General features: G+C 38.5%; 1 protein-coding gene across 1 annotated transcript in view; it reads right to left on the bottom strand.

Moving 5' to 3' along the window:
- LOC109915343 (tyrosine-protein kinase ZAP-70) overlaps positions 1–21,649 on the bottom strand; it is an 85,211-nt gene extending 63,562 nt beyond the window's left edge. Inside the window, exon 1 of the mRNA XM_020514953.2 lies at positions 21,523–21,649. The gene's annotated coding sequence lies outside the window, so the exon portion shown is untranslated. The remainder of the gene's footprint in view (positions 1–21,522) is intronic.
- Positions 21,650–22,230: the final 581 nt, after the last annotated feature.

Raw genomic sequence — 22,230 nt, 5'->3', positions numbered from 1 at the left:
TTCCCATTGACTGTGAGGGCTATCTGCTCTCATTACCTTCCCATCGACTGTGAGGGCTACCTGCTCTCATTACCTTTCCATTGGTTATGACGGCCACCTTCTCGTTGACTATGAGGGTTACCTGCTCTCATTAACTTCCCACTGACTATGAGGGCTACTTGCTTTCATCACCTTCCCAGCAACTGCAAGAGATCCTCATTCCCTTAAGAATTTTGCAGTGCTGCACGAAAAACATCAGAGTGCATTCTCCGTCCTCTGGAGCCATTCTTTAACCTTCTTTCTGCATAATCCCAACAATTCCATCTCCTCCAGAAGCCAGAATTCATCGTGCATAAATAGTGCACACTAGTTTTAATTAGTGCTAGCCTCCAGTTGAGGCATGTAACCATTGAACAGTATTTCCACTGTTGGCTGTGCACCACTATCATTATGGTTAGCAGGCTACATGAAGTCTGTACTTGGTATAAGTTAATCACATTTTGCAATCCTTGTGTATGATTACAAGGGCAATTGAATTTATAGCTGTAATTTTCTTAACACATATTACAGCATCAACATTTTTCTTCAAATTAAGTTCCTTCAGTGTTCTATTAAGAAATGTGAACATTTGCTTACAAATGGAATGTTTCTGTTAAAACCGAGTAACAAGCGTTGCACCTGCATTTCACACATCATGTTAGATCAACCACATGTATATAAGACGGGGAAGCCTCTTGCTATTTCCTGTATTTTGGTTTCCTGCAGATTGCCAAAAGACAGGTTGTTTATCTGAAATATCATGCCCCACTACAAAATGCACTTGAGTTTATTTTTGTTGAACTCAATCTATTAATTTAGAGCTATATTACCTTAACTTAGTTTCAGGGCATCTCTAATATATTGATCAGAAAGTTATTGAACTTAAATTGAGTTAGGTACTGCTTCTCTGGTCATTCTTATTAAAATTGTGCACATTTTGGATCTAGAAACAGGGAAACAAAGAAGATAAGAACATGAGTAGGTCATTCAGCCCTTTGAGCCTGCTCTGCCATTCAACTTAATGATGGCTAATTATCCAACTCAGTACCTTGTTTCCACTTTCAAACCGTGGCCTTTGGTTCCTGGAACCCTAAGAACTATATCTGGCACCATTTGAAAACATAATAACATGTTATTATGTATTTAATTAAGGAGAATTAACACCAGAATATCAGGATATAAATCTGTTCCATTCATAATGAGATACCAAGGACAATACATTACAGTTCATGGATTTCTTTGGCAGAATCATTGTGGTCAACTAATATGCCCCCATGAATCAGGTTAAATTCTTCAAAAATGGATTTCAACAAAGTCGGAGAAGTTCCAACATTTACTAATGTTTTCATTTTGATTACGCTTAGTCATACTCTGGATTGTTCTAAGCAGTGTGAAATTCCTAAGGCTAAAATGAAGGAGTTTCTCTTTCTGGGTGTCCACTTGGACCCTTAAAATTCTGGAGGAGACAGATTAATATTAAGTTTATCCCTTATATTAATTAGATTTGTCAGGAAAGTTCCAAGGCTTTCCAGGGAATTCTAATCTCCAGGGATTAAAAGGCACAAATGAAACACAAAACAGTTCACAGAATGTCTGAGTCCTTTTGAGTCTTTCTGAAAGGTTCCAAACCTTTACTAGATTAAAATAATCAATCTGAGAGGGAACCAATTATCTTGCCTGGAAGTTAAATGGTTCCTTTTACAGTTAAATTGCTAAAGACTGTTGTTTTTCTCTACTTGAATCAGAGCAAGTACCTCTCATGTTTTCTTGTAGAGACTGGGATGCTCCATATTCCTGCCTCCCCAGGGGTAAATCTGGCTGTTTATCACCTCCAGCCCAGGCACTGAAGAATTGGCATCCAATATTTTCTGTGTACTTCCCATAAATGACACTTCAGGGTTGAAGGGCTGAATGGTCTAATTCTGCTCCTATTTCCATGTATGATGTGTGAGGTCCAAGAAAGGGAAGGAAACTACTCAGACACAAACAGTTCTAGACTCATGAAAGAATACTTTAAGATTTGATTATCAAAGCCCACAGTCACAACTACAGCCTTCTGCACTTGTTCACTTTATGCCTCATCCCTAGCTGCAGATCAGGTGACTTCATATCCAAATTGTCTTATAACTCACTTTAGCAGCAATTGCAGAACTATTTGCTAGCAACACAGCCAGCTGTACAGCGTAACTTTGCTATAATACATATAATCAATGTGCTTGTGGTTGCCATTGACCAGAAACGCAAGTGGACTCGCCACATGAACACACTGGCTACACGATCAGGTCAGAGGCTATATATATTGTGGTGAGTAGCTCACCTCCTGACACCCGCAAAACCTGTCCAACATCTACAAGACACAAGGCAAAAGTGTGAAGGAGTACTCCTGACTTGCCCGGAAGAGTGCAGCTCCAACAATGCTTAAGAAACTTGACACTGCCCATGACAAAGGACACTTGATTGACACCACATCCACAGACACCCATCCCCTCCACCACTGATGTTCAGTAGCAGCAGTGTGTACTATCTACAAAATACACTGCAAAAATTCAGCAATGCTGCCTCACAACACCAGGGACCAGGTCCAGTTCTAGCCTCAGGCAACTGTCTGTGTGAAGTTTGTGCATTCTGCCCATGTCTGTGTGGGTTTCCTCCAGGTGATCTGGTTTTCTCCCACAGTCCAAAGGTATATAGGTTAGGTGAATTGGCCATGCTATAGTGCACATAGTGTCCAGGGATTTGTAGGCTAGGTGGCTTAGCCTCAGAAATTGCAGGGTTATAGAAATAGGGTAGGGGATGGGTCTCAATGGGATGCTCTTCAGGGGGTTGGTGTGGACTCAATGGGCCAAATGACCTGCTTCGTCTAATTGAAAGTAAGTTTTAAAGTTAAAGCACCATAATTAAATATATTAATACAATGGCAAAATGTTCCTTTTGGTATAGTAAATGAACTATATTCATGGCTTTAATAACTTGCATTTGTATAGGATCATTTTGCAATAAAAATACAAGATGCTTCATGAATGGGAACATTGTACGGGAATATGGACACTGCACCAGGCATAGATTTGGATGATGACAGAAAGTATTGCCATAAAGAACGGTTTACAAAGATTTTAAAGGGGGAAGCATGAAACATATGGATTTCTGGAGGTATTTTAGCAAAGCAGGTACCCAGAGAATGTGGCAGTGAATTTATGGCTCACACACCACTCATTATAATTGCAATTGGGGTCCTATGTATCTCAAATGCAGCTCACCAACTAAAAAAGGAATGTGAGTGTGAATTTAAAGGTGGAGAAACAGAAAGACCCGGATTTAAATTGCACCTTAGGGAAATGTAACATCTTGGAAGATTCAGGGCCATAAGAAAAGGTTGGTACAGTGAAATAAATTTTGGAGTTGTCAAGGAACCAACAAAACATAACTGGATCAACAGTCTGCCTCACTTCTATAAGCCCTTCTGATAAAAGAACAGTAGAAGGTCATTACGTTTCTTTTTTCTTTACATATGTTGAGTTTAGCAAACTATTAACAAGTGCAAAACACATGTTTAAGTACTTAACGAGTTTCATATGGTATTTCATAAAAATGTATAAACATAGAAACACGTCCAACAAATATGTTCTTTATTCAAGGATCAATATCAACATCTCACTTTATTCCTCAATCTTTTTTCATGCTTCTTTGTTCACTATAAGATTTCACAGCACTTCAAATAGTAAATGGCAACAGAATTTAGTGCCTAAAAATAACTTTAATGTATATAACATCTTCAAAATTAAATAATGTCTTAATCTCCTTCACAAGCAAGTTTAATTTAATAACCACTAAGGAATATGATTGAGGTGTGTGTGTGTGTGTGTGTGTGTGTGTGTTAAGACTGAAGATTGAGAAAAAGGGTAAAAACTGTGGTGAGACTTAATGAAAATGAACTCACAGTAGTCCTTTCGTTACTCATATGCATTTCATGAACCATGTTCAGGCTTTTAATGGATGAAATGCTGGAGATATGAGGACGGGGGCTGCTTCCACACAATAGAATAAGAAGGAATAGACTAAAACTAGTGACAGGACAATTTGGAACCAATAGAAGAAAGCACAATTTCAGCAGTCAATGCTGGAAGTTTTGATCACTTTTGATGTGCCAATATTCTTCCTGACATCACTTGTGAATTTTCCATTCACCATTCCAATCTTAGTCCTAGAAAGGGCAGCTAAGAACAAAATGTTTGGCCTATACTCGATATGGTTAGATGGCAAGGGGTTGAAAAACTGGAAGTTCTTTCTTTCCAAAAGACAAACTAAATTAGACTCTCATCTATATTTTCTGCACAGTCTTCCAATCTGGAATTTTCAGTTTCAACACAAGAACTTTCACAGAATCACAAAGTTATAATAGCACCTTTTGATTCATTGTGTCTGCACTGCTTCTCCAAATGAGCACTGTAGCTCATGCATTCTCCAACTTTCTCCCCAGAACACCTGCACTTTCTTCTTCATCTAATCCCCTTTTGAACATCTCAATTGAACCTGCTTTCATTACACAGGAAATGCATTCGTGAGCCTAACCACTTACTGCATGAATACTTGTATCACTTCTGCTTCCTTTCATTACTTACTTTAAATCTGTGCATTTCATTCTCAATCCTTTCCCAAGGGGAAAAGCATTCTCCCTTTTTACTCTGTTCAGGCCTCTCAGGATTTCAAACACTTCAATCAGATCTCCTCGCAGCTTTCTCTTCAAGGAAAACAGTCCCAATTTCTCCAATTAATCTTAATGACTGAATTCATCATCCCTGGAACCATTCCCATAAACCTTTTCCGCACTCCTTTGAATGCAAACACATCCTTCCTGAAGAGCAGTATGAAAAACTGGATGCAATACACCAGCTCAGGCTAAATGAATGCCTAAGATGAGTTCAACATAATCTCCTTGTTCTTGTACTATTGATTGTTTGTATTAATAAAGCCAAGGATTATGAATACTTTATTAACTGCTCTTTCAGGTTACACCTTTTAATGCACATGGCTTATCTCTATGTATACTCATGTTCCTGCAGTGCCTTTTCAGTTATACAATTTATTTTATACTGTTTCTCCATGTTCTTCATGGAGAAGACATGAAGACATCACGTCACTTTTCCTCAGATTGAACTTCATCTGCCAGCTATACGCTCACACCACCAACTTCTCTATGTGTTCTTGAAGTTCTATACTGTCCTGTTCATTGTTTACAATACTTCACATTCCCATATCATTCACATATTTTGAAACTGTGGAGTGCACACCAAGATGTAGACCCAAAATATATATCAGGAAAAGCAATGGTCCCAGTTCTGATTCGTAGGGAACTCCACAACCAAAAGTCATATCCGTCAGCTCAAAGATGGGCAGTATTAAGCAGGACTTTCAACTGGTAGGGACCTTAACGAGGCTAGGGGTCAAGGGTCGTGCAGTTGCCAGCTACCCAGAGAATGGAGTTGCACAAAAGATATGCTAAGGAGCTCTCAGGTGAAGTCTGATAGAGTAACTACAGAAAATAGCTGATGAGCATACATAACAAAATGTTTGTCATATTGTGTATTGTGAGGCCTTTCAGAAGGAGTATTGGTACTGTCAAGAAGTGGAGACACTCCTGCATTCTTTCTCCTGTTGAATGGTCAGCCAATTCCATGGAATATTTGGAACTAAGACACAATTTCCAGTTGACAATGACTCTATTGCAGCACAAACAGAAGCCACCCAATGCCTGAACTCTGGAGCAGAGGTGGAGATCATGCAATCTCAGCTTGTTGTGTAAAGTCAATGCATTGCTGTGCAGACTCAGATTGTTGCCATCATAGTTTTAGATACCACTAATGAAAGAAACTTTCAGGTTTTCTCAGCAGTGCAGTAACCTGTCTTCCCACAGATGGCTTGGATTGCTGAAGCATCATGCTGGAGAAGCTAGTGACTTTTTGGAGCACAAACCTGCTTCTGGATAATCGCATTCATCCTACAACTGTGATATTTTCCCAGATGAACATTGTTAGCATATGGTGTTATTTCTCACCTCTATCAGTATATGGTAAGGTTGTTCACTGCCACTAATCATTCTTTGTACTTACTTTGCCTTGGGCCTCTCTAGTAATTAGCAATAGAGGATACTCAACCATTGAACGTCCACAGAACGGGCATTGTTATCAATAAGTAAAACTACATTTGGTCACATTTAATTAATTACTACATTTAATTACTAGGACCTTAGGAAATTACGGGATTCATTTGCTCCATCGGAAAGCTTGGATACAAGTCCTTGTCTTCACCCATGCAGTAATTGCGACATTAATAGAACATGTGGAGCCAATGTAACATGAATATGAACACCTTCAAAACTAGTAACCCATACAACAACCAACCATGACAGCTTCTCTGCAAACTCAACTGGTTTCACTGTTCAAAGCCAGGCCATCTCAGCCCAGAATTGCTTGTGGACATCTTGCAAGCCTAGTTGCAATCTCTCTAGCTGACAGTGTAACAGCTATGCCGCACTCACTGGAAAATTCTTCATGACAGCTCTAACCCAGGACACCACCTTAAGCCAAGCACTAAGGAATTGCACAAGAGTAATTAGATGACTTTCCCATGGCTTATTGAATATTGCTTGTAAATTTGGCTTGACATTGTTATTTTGAGATATCCTTTATTTTAGCATTGTAACCAAGAAGACATTGTGATGGTCTGAGACAGAGGGGAGGGAAGGAGCATTTATATTGCTGAATGGAGAGTTATGGTTTTATCCAGTGGTGCCATTGTTCAATAAGGTGATTGCAGATAGCCTATCCAGAATTGGGAAAGTATCAATTGCCTTCTCCCATCTTCATAATGCTACTCTCTTTCACAGCTTCAGCTTTAGCATTTGGAAAACAGTGGCAGGATCAGGCAGAACCAGTATAGATTTATGAAAGGGAAATCGTGTATGACAAACAAACTGGAATTTTTTGAATTGGAAAGGGGAACCAGTGAGTGTGATTTACTTAGACTTTCAGAAGGCTTTCAACAATGTCCCACATAAGCAATTAGCATGTAAAATGAAAGTGTATGGGATTGGAGGTTGTCTACTAATATGGATAGAGAATTGGCTGGCAGAAAGGAAACAAAGACTAAAGAGATAGAAAGAACTGCAGATGCTGGAGTCAGAGATAACACATTGTGGAGCTGGAGGAACACAGCAGACCAGGCAGCATCAGAAGAGCAGGAAAGTTGACGTTTCAGGTCGGGACCCTTCTTCGGAAAATGACTAAAGAGTTATTTTCCAAGTGTCAGCCAGTGACTCATGCAGTTAAGATAGGATCAGAGCTTGGATCCCAGTTATTCACAATATATATTAATGATTTAAATCAGAAATCGAAATGTAATATCTCCAAGTTTGCAGACAACAAAAAGCTGTTTGGGAGGGTGAATTGTGAGGAGAATACAAAGATACTTCAGTGTGATTTGGATAAGTTGAGTGAGTAGGAAAATGTATGGCAAATGCAGTATAATGTGGATAAGTGTGAGGTTATACTCATTGCTAGCAAAAACAGGAAGGCAGATGATGAATGGCAATAAATTGGGAAAGAGACAGATACAATGAGATCTGGGTGTCCTTGTACACCAGTTACTGAAAGTAAGCATGCAGGTGCAGCAGGCAATGAAGAAGGCAAAAGGTATGTTGGCCTTCATAGCGAGAGAATTTAAATACAGCAGCAAGGATGTCTTGCTGCAATTGTACAGGACCTTGGTGAGACATGTCCAGAGTACTGTGAGCAGTTTTATTTGAGGAAGGATATTCAAGCTATGGAGGGGGTGCAACAAAGGTTTACCAAATTGATTCTTGGGATGGCATGAAGAAAGACTGCATTGGTTAGGACTATATTCACTGGAGTTTAGAAGAATGGGGTGGGTGGCGCTGCTGTCACAGAAACCTTTAAAATTCTAACAGGAATAGACAGGATAAATGCAGGAAGGTTGTTCCCATGACCAGGGAGTGGTGAACCAGGGATCCAGGGGTCACAGTCTAAGAATAAGGGGTAGGCCAGCTAGACCAAGATGAGGAGAAACATTTTCACCCAGAAAGTGATAAGCCTGTGCAATTCTCTGCCACTTCTGTGAGGTCAAAACATTGAATGTTTTCAAGAAAGAAATGGATATACTTCTTAGGGATCAAAGGGACTGGGGTGAAATCAGGAGCAGGGTACTGAGTTATTTTCTTTCTTCCACTTTCTCCCTTCACCTCCACACCTCCCTCTCCATCTCCCCATATTCTCCTCATCAATCTATCGCTTTAACGTTGATTTTTGTTTTCTCTTGCAGAGCTGGTTAGTTATGTTTTCCCAAACTTTCCCTTTTTCTGAAATTCATGTTTATTGTTGTGCCAAGCCAAATGTCAGGCTGGGTTTCTTGCTGAATGAAGGACTCAAAAGAAGTCTGACTGATCTTTGGAGGGCTGGCAAAATTGGTTATCTTTGCTCAAATAGAAACGTGATGTATTAGATAAGCTTAGAAACAGAGGTCAGGATTAAAGTCGATATTTCTGTTAACAAAGCAAAAATCTTTTGGGTGTTGCTGTCCAGATATTGCGAATACCCAGGTTCAAAGAAGAGGAAATGGTTGCACAATATGAACCACCAAGTTGTTTGTAATTGTCAAACATAGCAGTGGTTGTAATGGGTATCATGATGAAAGCTGAGATTCTGATGGACTTTACAAAGAGGCTTTGATTTTAAAAGCCAAGAATGTTTGCAAAATCCATGTAAAACATTTCAACTTCAATTCTGGGCTGTAAAGGACGGGGTTGGAGAGAGAGTGTACCGGGGACTTGGATAACAGGCGAAGCACAAGGGCTAGTGATATGTCTTCCTGGCACTGGTGTATGGCAGCGTGGAAGCCATATCAATACCAAATTAACACCAGTCATACCATATCAAATGCAAATCAAATTTTACAGCCCAGATGTCCACAATTACCACTTGGTATTTTAGTTGAATTTAAATTCCACCAGTATAGTGGGATTTGAATGCATGCTCCAGAGTACTAGCCTTGACCTCCACAGATTATTAAAATGATTAAAATTGAAATGACTACAACTCCACTGCTGTTACCTTAGATAGTCAAACACTATCGCTCGCAGACACAGCAAGTAGCATGGTAGGAGCTGTACCTGTAAAATTCCTGGAAAGCTTTGGTGTAACAATGGTACAGGAGCTGCATTAAGTTATTTCTTCCAATAATATTTGCCATAACTGATTGACAGCTTTTTGATACAAAAACATTGTCACATGCAAATTTCCTATTATTAATCATTGCCACCACTCTTGGGATGTGACTGATCTTGTTGATATGTCTGCTGCTCAAATATATTACACCAGCTTCATGAAAAAGACCAGCTTATGTATAATTTTCCAATTACTGCATGTTGTAGAATTACACTTTAAAATGGAGTTGCATGATGACCCTGAGTCAAACACTATCAATGTTGCTTGATTGTGATTTCCACTGTTTTTTTTTTCATGCTCTTCTATGCTCAATTAAAGTGTCTGTCTGACTGTTTATTTCTGCTTCTTGGGAGTAATGCCTTTTATGAGCCACTGGATAAACCAGGAGGTAACTCTAACCCTATTGTACTCCAAACCTGACAACATTACACAACTGGGTGAGTTTTAATGGGTGAATGTTACTGTACCAGATCACAAATATTAACAATATAACAACAACTTGTGTTCATGAGCTTCAAAGTTAATGCACCAGAGTAGTGTACAGTAATTATGGTTTAATTTCACTGACAACACAAAAACACTAGAATATCCTATCCATGTATATTAATATAGCATGAGTTATGTAGCACGAGTTCTACTGGGATAACTGTGGATGCTCAGCTATATCCTTTGCATGAATAACTAAATTTATTGTGGATTGCCCTGTTTGCCTGCTTTCAAGGTAATTATTAATCAATGTATTTATGATATAAACTGTAAGATTTATAATTATTTTAATATTGTTTATTGTAAGTTTGGGTTTCTGGCTTTTGAGCTAACTATTCATGTGTTTTCTGTGCATCAAGTTAATATTTAATTAGGGTGATTAATTTCCAAAGCACCTTTGAGGCCCATCTTTAGAATTAATAGTTTCTTGTGTAGATTGATAGACTTTTGCAACTGAACAAGACAAACAAGCTCCCGTTTAGAAGGCTAGGAGAGGTTTCTCTCATGCTTAAGGGAAATGGCCATAGTTGAGACAAAGAGAGAGACTTCCAGTTTCATTTTTGACTTTGAATGGGGCAATCCTGTGAAGTCTTTGAAAGTGCTGCTGAGAAGGGAAGGGTATATAGTGAACTAGATTACCTTAGAGTGAGGAGTTAGTGGTAGTCCCAGACCAGAAATGTTAGGACAAAATCCTGAAGAGGCTACTTAAAGCTGAGTACATTAAAGCTTCAGCGTATGATAGCTCCAGGAAGAAGCTATCTACAATTTGAATCTAAAAATTGAAGTAACAAGGAACTTAAACCTACTGAGGTTAGAATCAGGAACTCCAGTATGAGTATTATAGTGGTGTTTTGGGTACTGTAGCAGAGTCATGTTTTGGGTGCTATATAAAATATGTTTTGTTTCCTTTCAATTTATAAAGGAGTTTTTTGGGCTAAATAGGAATTATATTTCTACTGTGTTTAAAAATCCTTGAATTCATGTCAAGGGTGTATAGTTTGACATTCTATTTTTTTTATTTCTATTCTTTATTTCTCTTGTAATAAAATTCTTGTAGTGATTGTAATAAGGTCAGCCAGATGGACATCATAGAATATGAGTTCGCTGATTGGGGCTGTTAATCTGGTCCAATCAGGGAGCCCTGGCAGACAGATAAGAACAGGAGTGTCAGACATCTTGTTCACTCTGAGAGCTGGCTCTGAGGGAACTGGATTAGTGTCAAGGCCTCTCCATGTGTAAATTAAGGCTGACTTGGTGACAGGATAGCAGCCTCTATGGAGTTATTTTACTTATGTCATATTGTTAGAGCAAAATCTGCAGCAACAAAGCATAATATGATATCTCAAGCCATGTTCCAATCTAGGATCTGACGTGTCCAGTAATAAAACCAACAGCGATTGTAAAACCTTACCATTGGAGCAATCAGGGATGCATTTCCTCATTTAGGACAGGAAGTGGAGTTGGGACTATTTCCAGGCACTGAGCACACCTCTGGGGAGAGATTTACTCTTTGGAAGTTTCGCCAAGGCACCCCCATTACTTCACATCACAACAGGCTCCCTGTTGAAATGGTAGTATCAGGTGCATTCTTGTTTTTGCAGAACCAACCAGAGGCTCCTCCGCTAGAGCAGCACCAGGCTACCGTGGAGGATAAGTCACAAAAAGGGCACTTCACCATAGAGGCACCCTCTTAACAATCTTTTATAACGTTGAAGTGAAAACAGAAACAGGCGCCAATGCACCACGCAATGGGTAAAAGTGGAAGGTGGGTTTAGTGCAATCTTTTGGCTGCAGCCCATTATAAATCAGACCAGACCTCCTCAAAATATTTTCAGAAGGTAAGTTAGACCCTGACATTTTCTTATTTTACAGATAAATGTGAAAGGTTGTGTTCCCAGATGCAATGCAACCAGTCAAATTACTTGGCGTTAAGCAAAATACAATTAATATAAACACTATAGTTTAGAAACAAAAAAAGAAAGAGGAATTTAGAATAATTTAACTATTGGAACACTTAACTAAATAATAGGTAGAGTACCTATTACTAAATAAACACCGTAACTACTACTAATTAACTGTTCCACTATAGTAATATCCCATAAACACACCCTTTGGCAAAAAGGCAAATTCAGATGCAAATCCTCAAATGCAGTCCTCCAATCCAGGAGGAAAAAATATTAAGAGAAGTTTTGAGAAAGTAGCAGCTAAGAGGCATTCACAGAAGTTTCCAATCCTTTTAGACACCGAAGGCTTCTGCTTAAAACTAGATCTAAAAACTAAAAAAAAGACTAGAAATAGAGAGATAGCAAGAACTGCAGATGCTGGAGTCAGAGATAACACAGTGTGGAGCTGGAGGAACACAGCAGTCCAGGCAGCATCAGAGGAGCAGGAAAGTTGACATTTCGGGTCAGGACCCTCCTTCAGAACCTGCTGTGTTTCTCCAGCTCCACACTGTGTTGAAAAAGACTAAAAAGCTGGCTCTGTGAGTACTGGCCACACCCAGGCTATTTCCATTGTTCCAACTTTAAAAAAAACAGCAAGGCCTCACAAATTGTTTACTTTCTTAGAGGCAGCTCAGCACCTCTGTCTTACAACCTCTCTTCAAATAATAGCAGGTCAAAATAACCTCTTACAGAGACAGCATTGTCACGAGCCACACCCAGAAAAATAGAAACGACTACTATAATAAGTAAAAACAAAAGTTGCTGGAGAAACTCAGCAGAGTCATGGCAGTGTCTCTGGGGAGAGAAACAGAGTTAACAAATCAGAAAGAGAGTTATATCAGACTTGAAATGTTAACTCTGTTTCTCTCTCCACAAATGCTCCCAGACACATTGTGTTTCTCCCGCACTTTGTGTTTTTATTCTAGATTTCTGCACCCACAGTATTTTGCTTTTAACAAAGAAAATTACTAAATCTCTTGATTCTCAGCATGTCTTCACTGAGTGCCTAGTTCCTGGTGGACTGAGATGTCGAATGGGATTTTTTAGCCTGCTTAGCAAGACTTTTAGCAACTCTAATTAGCATCATCCCTGTGGGTTTGGGTGGATCTGCCAGATATAAACTCACCTCCATAAAAATGACTGCAGTCAGGTGGGAAATCTGTTTATGGGTTGCCACTGGAATATTCAGGCCCTGCCCATCTTGTCCCCGATGTTAATGTAACCCAGAAACATAGTTTGCTGTATCAACAAGAAGTTGCGCAGTATTATGAGTGGAATTATGTAAATGAATTGCAATTGGGTTATCTTTAAGGACACCTGAAGTGACATTTAATATTACTGAGATCAGCTTCGGGTGACATGTTTGAAATCTGAGATTATCTCAATTGCCTCACGCCAGCTTCATATTTTATGCACCCACACAATTATAACTTTCCCACATAATGTTGAGTGGAAGTTTCCAATTGAAAATTCAGTTATTTTACAAAAGAAGGGTGCCTTGACTGTACCATTACCCAGAGAGAGAGACAAAAACAAGTTAAAATCATCGTCAGGCTTACTTTATGAAAGCCCACTTGCTGACCTTCGGAGAAATACTAAGAGACCGAAAAGCGAAGATGAGTGGGGGTAATCTGTCCTTAACTTTTAATGTAGCTTGTTAAAGCCAATTATCCTTCAATGATATTAATTTTGAATGGTTTTAGAAATGCAGTGACATGAGAAACATAAATATGATGTGGGTATGACTAGAGTTCTAAGGAATATATTTTCATGAAATAATGAACCATAAAGAAATGTGCAATTTAGTGGGTTAAACTGGCAACCTAAATACCAGAATCTGCTGAATAAGTAATGTAAAATTGTATAATTGAAGGGAAATGTCACAAAATTTGTGCCTATGGTTTACAGATACCTACTTTTGAAATGTTGTGGTCACAAGGAGGATGTTGCTGAATGGAAAATATTTTTCCCCAACTGTAACGTTAGTACAGGCCATAGCACCTGTTTAAAGTTAAAGCTTTGTAAAGCATAGCAAGAAGTATAATTGGTCTGCAAAACTGAAAAAACACAACAATATGAATTAAAATGTATAATTTTTCAGGCATAACCTTCCATACAGAAGGGATTCTATGATTCTATGACTGGTAAAAATAAGAAAACAGTTCCATATGTCTATAGAAATGAAAGCTGTTAAGTTTTGTTTAAGAATTTAAACTCCTATGAACAATATAGTTCTGAGGAGGTAAAGTGCAGGCACTTCATCTGAGAGCTTTGTCACGCTATCTTCCCAAAGCCACCTCATTACCATGCACCCAGTCAAGCATGGCAACCTGGAGCCACCTTGAACAATCTGTTTTATTTGACTAGGATAGGTTAAACAGAAGACAATTTTCACTCCACTTTACCAATGGGGAACTGGAGGATCTGCGGGATGGTGGGGGTGCAGTGTTGATGTGCAGATGTTACCCATGGAGTGTTTCCTGAGACGTTGGTGACTGAAGGAGTTCCAGAGGAGCTTGTGGTGAACTGGAGTCACCAGGTTATTGTTTCAACTTTTGGAAGTAGATGCTGCTACATTTCTGTGTGATGGGTGTGAGAATGAGAAACTGCATATCAATGATACAATAACATGCACACAAATACATGAACATAGTTCCTTGTCAATCATCAATGAGAATTTTGTATCACCATTCAACACTTGGTTGAAGAATGCGACTTCTTGCTCATGACAGCCAGAAACCTCTCACATGTCACTCTCCCAACTTTCTCATCAATGTCCACATCGTTTGGGAGCTGGGAAGACTCTTCTTGAAGTGTCAATCTGCAGTCTATGCAATATTCAATGCCTTGATTCCACATTTTGACTTCACCGTTGAACTGAGAATAACCCGAATCGACGCGTCTTCACTTAAATGTTCAAATTTAATTAAGTGTTGCGCAGAGGGCTGACAGAAAAGTAGTTTTCTGTGGATTGAGTACTTGCTTGGGCATTCTATAAGTATCCTTCATAGAATCAATCATAGTATCCACGTAGTGCGGACGCAGGTCATTCAGCCCATCAAATCCACACCGACACTCTGAAGAACATCCCACGCAGATCCAACCCTCTGCCCTATAACCCTGCATTCCCCATGGCCAATCCACCGAACCTGCACATGTTTGGACTGTGGGAGAAAACCAGAGCACCTGGAGGAATTCCACGTGGACATGGTTAGTACGTGTAAACTCCATGTAGACAGTCGCCCGAGGGTGGAATCGAACCCTGGAGCTGTAAGACAGCAGTGGTAACCACAGAAACACCATGCCACCCATGATTCTTAGGTATTGTCTAAAAAGCCTTTGAACCACACTTAGGAAAATTAAGGATTGCTACCCATTATGAAATCGAATGAATTTTCATTTAGTGACAGGAAAAGAACAGCAATATAGTTCCAAGTCAGGATGCTGTGTTTCCTGGAGGGAAACTTACAGTTTCTCAGGTCTCTACTGCCCTTGGCTTCTAGGTGGTAGAGCTCATGGGTGTGGAATGTGCTGTCAAAGCAGTACTGTACAGTTGCTACAGTACATCTTACAGATTCCACTATATGGTCGATGTTGAAAGAATTGAATGTTTAAGGGTTGGGCTGCTTTGTTGTAAATGGTGTTGAACATCTTGAATGATGTTGGAAATGCATTCATTGGGTAACTGCAAAGTATTCCATCACACTCTTGACTTGTGCCTTGTAGGTGGTGGACAAGTTTTGAGGAGTGAGGAGATAAGTTTGTCACCACAGATCTCCAGCCTCTGACCTGCTGTTGTAGTTCCAGCATTGATATGGATCAATGATAATGCCAAAAGATTGATAGTGGGAGGGGTGATGTAAATTCAGCAATAATATGTTATTTAACATCAAGGGCTCATGGTTAAGTTCTCTCTTTTTGGAGATGGTTATTGCTTGTACTTGTGTGGCATGAATGTTATTTGTCACTTAGCAATCCAAGCCTAAATGTTGTCCTGGTCATGCTGCAAGTGGGTGTAAACTCCTTCAGTACTTGAGGCATTGTGAACGGTACTGAACATGATGCTATCATCAGTGATCATCCCTGCTTCTCATCTTAAAATTAGAGGGACCGTCATTGATCAAGTAGCTGAAGATGTTTGGGCCTAGAATACTCCCCTCCACAACTCTTGTAGCAATGTTCCACAGCCGACTCGATTAGCCTCTAATAGTCGGAATCATCTTCCGTTGTAACTGGTATAGAGTCATGGAGAGTTTTGCTCATCCCTATTGACATCAGTTTTGCTAGACCTCCATGATATCACACATAGTCCAATGCTGCCATGAAGTGAAGATCAGTCACTCACCTCCCTTCTAGAATTCAGTTCTCTTATCAATGTTTGGATAAAGGTTGTAATGAGATTCAGACTGAATAGCCCTTGCAGAATGATTTGAACACTGGTGAAGAGGTTAATAATAAGTGCCACTTGTTAGCACTGTCAATGGTGCTTGCCGTGAATTTGCCTATGATTAAGAGTAGCCTCATGGAGCAGATTCAATTTCTTCTGGATTTACTCTGAGGCAGTATTCCATGAAGATGCAATAATAATGTCCAAATCAAACATTTTGCATATTCACAGATTAGACATTGCAGAAAGTGTTGAAAATACTCTGTAGATCTGGAACGTCTTCAGAGAGAGAAACAGAGTTAACTGTTTGAGTCAAATATGAATCATCAACAGAAGAATTCTGCCTCTCTCTCCCTCTCTCTCTCTCTCTCTCTCTCTCTCTCTCCATAGATGCTGCCAGACTAACTAAGACCCTCCTATTTCTAATTTTGAGTTTTGGCATCCACAGTGTTGAGCTTTTACACGACATAACGATACATAACATGACTCTCACCTGCAAGGATGGGCAATACTCCAATCTCTTTGTCTTAGAAATAAAGAGAAAATATAACTACAAGCTGTCATTATTTGCGTTACTTTTCCTTCATCCAGAAAATTCATACTCTTATCCTTTGTGGAGTAATATTAGTTCAGCAACTGTAGCATAATTCAACAGCTTTCTCCTCTGCTATCTAATATTTATCTGGCTTTAAAATTATTTTGCTATTTATCTTGTTTAATCCTGATCTCTAAATGGTGGCTTGCATCGAATACAAGTTATAGCTGTTTCAATAAAGTTATTTTCTATCTCCTTCAATATATTTCTACTGAATCCTTCCTGGTCTTTTTCTTTCCCTTCTTCTGTTTTCCGGCCATAATGATCTTCCCAAATGTTTATGGTCTCCTCATACTACTTTTCTGGATTTTTTTTTTGGTTTTACTTTTTGTCTTCCCCTAATCTCCCCCTTCTATTTTCATTACCTTTCTGATATGTTTACTATTGAACGTAGATATCGCCTTTATTTATTTTTTATTCATTCACGGGATGAAGGTGTCGCTAGGCAGCATTTCTTGCCCATCCCTAATTGCCCAGAGGGCAGTTAAGAGTCAACCACATTGCTGTGGGTCTGGAGTCACGTGTAGGCCAGACCAGGAAAGGATGGCAGTTTCCTGACGATCAACAATGGATTCATGGTCATCATTAGATTCGTAATTCCTGATATTTATTGAATTCAAATTCCACCATCTGCCATAGCAGGATTCGAACCCCGGTCCCTAGAATGGTAGCTGGGTCTCTGGATTAATAGTGCGCTGATAATACCGCTAGGCTATTGCTTCCCCCGTGATTGCATCTGCAGCAGGCTGAGGCAACTGCATTTAACCTGTGAAACTTTCTATTTCTGGGGGAAAGCAGATATACTTGAACGTGAACACACTGGGTGCACTGTAGCTCCATTTTGAAATAGAAAGACCTGCGAGAACAGAATCTGTCATTTGCAAATGATTTTTCCTTCTGGGCAATGATGCCATCGAAAGTCAACATTTGTTTTTCACTGAATTATAGTTTCTGCATTCTATCTTGCTATTGTATCATCATCTTTCTAGTGCCTGACAAGGTAGCAATTTGCAAGAGTGCAGAGTATTGATGGACAGGCTTTTAGCCCACAGAAATCCAGAAATACATAAAACAGATTTTAGGCACTTCTAACTATTAAAGAGTTGCAAAGGAGATAAAGGATGCTTGCGTAAAATTTGTTCCTGGAGCAAACATCTTTTGGCCTACTTCACTCATAGTTCCGTGGCTGGGTCTGTGCTAACTAAAGGAAAGAAATATTTACTTTTTACGCAAAAACCCCACTGAGAAGCTACAAGGAACACATGTGCTCCCCTGAGTCAACAGTGTCTCTAAACAGAAGCAGAATTTGCTGGAAAAGTTCAGCAGGTCTGGCAGCATCCTTGGAGAGAAATCAGAGTTAACATTTCGAGTCCAGTGACCCTTCCTCAGAATTGATTATAGCAAGGAAAAAGTTGTTTTTTATGCAGAAGATAGGTGGGGCGAAGGGGTAAGGAGTAAATGTTAGGTGGAGATAGAGCCTGAAGAGAAAGAAATAGTTGGACAAAGGAATGGATAGCGATCAGCCCAGGAGACTGAATAGATACTAATGGGATCTAATGGTGGCTAACAATGGGTTGTGTGTAATTGCAGACCATGTGATAAGAAGGCCTGGTGCGTGGGAATTGGAGTAAGAACATGGTAGAAGGTGACTCAAGCCCCTTCTAAACATGCATTCTTGTAATCTGTGTCAATCATTAACTTCCAGAAGTCTGGTAAGGATAAATTACATGAAGGTGGTTGCCTGCCCAATTCATTGTGCCAAGTTAATTTTTATCATAATGCAATCCCATCCTGGAGGTGAAATATGTGCCAGCAGCCCATGGTAATATGAGAACCAATCTTCTGCAATCCTCAGGTCTCTGGGCATGTGCTGCACAACATTCTCAATCTAAAAGTGTGCCCATTTTAAAATCTACCCCATCCAGTGCGTAAAGCGAGTAGATTAGCGATATATTTTTCATTCCTAGCACTCATATCGACATTGTTTATGTTATTTCCCTCTCTTAACTAAAATATATTGATTCTGTGACACTGCATGGAGCTCCAACAGATCTGTAAGGCTTTCTGAAAGAGGTACAATTTAATCATAGAAATTGATTACCGCACAAGATACAATATGAAGATTGCAAAAAAGTGATTGAAATCTATACAGAATTAGATCTAGTTTAATTAATAATAAAAGTATAAATTGCATCATGATAGCATTTAAATGCATGAGGCAAAATTTTAACTCACGCGAATCCTTTCACTTCCAGAACTTAAAATTGGATCCATAATGTAAGCTAATACTTCATTGCATGACTGAGGGAGACTTAGCTTCCTGAGAGTATGACATTTTGGATGAGACATTAGGCCAAGCCAGTCTACTGTTCAAGGTGAAGTCAAGAAAAACGCATGATACTGTTCAATTAACAAATCAAATAGAGTCTGGAGCAACATTTATCCCTCCATCAATGCCCAGAAAACAGCTAAATGGCTATTTACTTCATTTGCTATAAGTATAGCTTGAAGTGTATATAGTGGCTGCCAAGTTCATCCACAAATAAAAAGTGACTGTATTTTAGAATTAGGTCATTGATTATGAATGACTTTGAGTTATTCTGAAGGAGTAAAAGATGGTACATCTTGCAAATTAGTTATTTCCATAACAAAAACTGAAATTGCTAGAGAAACTCTGCAGGACCGACAGCATCTGTGGAGTGAAAGCAGTTAATAGTTGAGTCCAGTAACCCCAGCGAGAGACAGAGAGAGAGAGAGAGAACAACAGTTAGGGAGGCAAAGGGATGTATAATATTATGCTCAGGAGAAAGAAATGCTGATAATGGGGACCATACGAAGGCGAAAATAGGTTGACTATGCTGAAAGCAGCCCATGTGATGGCAACGCCTGGGGTGTGGGGGTGGGTAAAGGTCACAGAAGAAAGTGTTTAGGTCTAAAATTATTTAACTCAATATTTAAAGGAGAAACTCAGCAGGTCTGGCAGCAATTTCTGTTTTGGTTTCGGATTTCCAGCATCCGCAGTTTTTTGTTTTAAATTAATTATTTCTGTCTTGCTTTCTTACTATTTGTAAAGTGGACTTCTGCATTCTGGTTTCTGAAGGTAACTTCCAAAGATTATATTCAATCAGTACCTATTTATGCACCGAGAGATAAAAATCATGTATATTTACAAACAGTTTCAGTCAAATTTTGTAACAGCCTTTGAAATGTTGAGACTAATCGGTACCAAATTAAATGAGATTTGGGCTGAATGCTCCAAGTGCAGAGCAGACTTGTACACAACATTAAAAATTCAGGTTTAAGATGTAGCGGTCAACTATTGTAACTCACCACTAAGAACTAATTTCAATCAATTACTGCAGGGGATTTCACAGTTTTTCATGTAACTTTTGGCACAAGATCAAGAAAAAATATGCCTACAGTTGAAATCGCCATTTACATAGTTTCTTCAGGCGCTCAGCTTATCTCCCATCAAAGTTACATGAGGAATTTGAGACAATCTGTATCAAATTTCAGGACCAACAATCTCACTATGTTGCTTTGTAGTAAACCTTGGATATGGATAGTGTGAGGTGGAGCCAGAAGCCTAAATTATATTGTCAGTTATAATGATGTACATGAAACACATTGCACAACCAATCCTAGTTCACACAAATTCTTAAGACTTATAAAATTGGCTTTAAATTGGATACTGTTATATCATATCAGCATCGATTCCAAATGGTGTCACATTAATTTACTATCTGAAGCATTCTACTTTTTGTCATCAGTACGTTCAAGAGTAAGTAAACTAATACCCAGTAATTTTTAGTTATTTTGTTCTTAGGTTACATGCTACTTGTGTATTAATAAGACAATTCTTGCATGTGCCGAACATCACACGATAAGTACAATCTCTGGGTGTAAGAGTTTATAACTTGGAAGCTGTACTGACTGTTGCTGTTTACAAAGCCATTTGGGTCTTTGTTTTAGATTAAAGATTCCAAGAAAAGGATACTTGTAATTACATTTATGTTTTCAACAAAATATATTGCAACAACATAATTGTTGTTAAGCCTCCTCTTCAATTTATTGCATGTATTCATGTGTCGTTTTACAGTATTGTTAATGTGACTAGTCTATTTTCCAGAGAAAGTAAATGACATTTCACATTTGCTCAAATATTCATCTTATTAACTTAACTGATACAGTCTTGCAATATTATTTATGAAATCTCACAAAATGCTTCACAAGTGGTGATCTCCAATTTTAGAATTTCTGTGCAATAAAACAAAGCAAACAAAAATAGCTCTGACGATTAGTGAAACGCAGAGAGACATTGTTGTATAATGTTCAAATAGATTTGAGAGACAATTTTTTAAAATCATGTATGATGTGATCATCCCTTATGAAAAATATTATTTTTTATTGAACAAAATGCCAAAATCAACCATTTCAAAAGTTTTAAGCCCTTCTTGTGTATTTGGTTTTTATGAAAAGAATTTTATGATTTTCTCGTGACATTTTACTATACCTAGAAATGTAAAATCAAGCTTGTTTCAATTTATAGGTTACATTTTTTGCCTACCATTGAATAATCTTAAAGGGATTAAATCTCATAGTTGTGTACTATTGCTCTTTTAATACATTGCAAGCTTAAATGATTTAACTCTGCAATAATCACATATTGTATTTTGGAAATAATATTAACTAACTAGCAAAAGTTACCGCTGTGGAAACAATTGAAAATCATAATTTCACAACAGGCAAATAATATATTACTGGCTTTAAATAGCACATGAAAGGATACATTTTTAAGTCATCAGAAGTAATCGACATATAAATGCACAATGTATATGAATGTACAATAAAGCTTACCTCCTGAATTGTTTAGATCCTACGTCATTTATAAAGTTCAAGTATTTTCTCTGTACATCACTCACTTTGTCTCTTAATCAAAGGAATGATAATGTTTCCAAAACCAGTAAATATTGCAAAAAGTATTCCTTCAACTGTGACAAATAAAGGTATTTGTCAACTAAAAGTAGCTTTATTCAGATATAATCAGCAAGATCAATCTTTTAATATGCCAGCACAGATGTTACGTGACGGAACTTGTAGGCAGATTCAAGGAGTATCTATTTCTCGGAACTGTGACCTACTTCCTTACTGCAGCACTATCAAGAGTACTAAACATGCTGCTTATTGACAAAAGAAGACAAGTTTCTTTGCATATTTATTGACGGTATTAACTTTTCTCAGGATGGACTGTATTTATGCTCAAAATTTAGCACCTGTGCAGTGGTTTCACCTTGCACCATTTCCATAAAATAGATGTAAACCAAACTCCTGAAGTGAAATGGGGTGAGGGTCCCTCCTGTTGAGACTCACTGCTTTTCTCCAGTATTAGTGGATTCAGGATGCATTTACATATAACTGTATCTAGGACATTATATTTGGACAGTAAACATACCATAAATGTCCTATTTTAATCTTCTCACAACAGATCTGTTTAATCTGCATTACTGATGAGTATTTTGTATAGCATTGAATGACGTATCACTGTATATTTTATTGCTGTAAAAT

This window comes from Rhincodon typus, chromosome 29 (assembly GCF_021869965.1).
Source record: "Rhincodon typus isolate 14 chromosome 29, sRhiTyp1.1, whole genome shotgun sequence".
Lineage (NCBI taxonomy): Eukaryota > Metazoa > Chordata > Chondrichthyes > Orectolobiformes > Rhincodontidae > Rhincodon > Rhincodon typus.
Note: the sequence above shows the minus strand (reverse complement) of the source record. Positions and strands in the feature narration are given on the sequence as shown.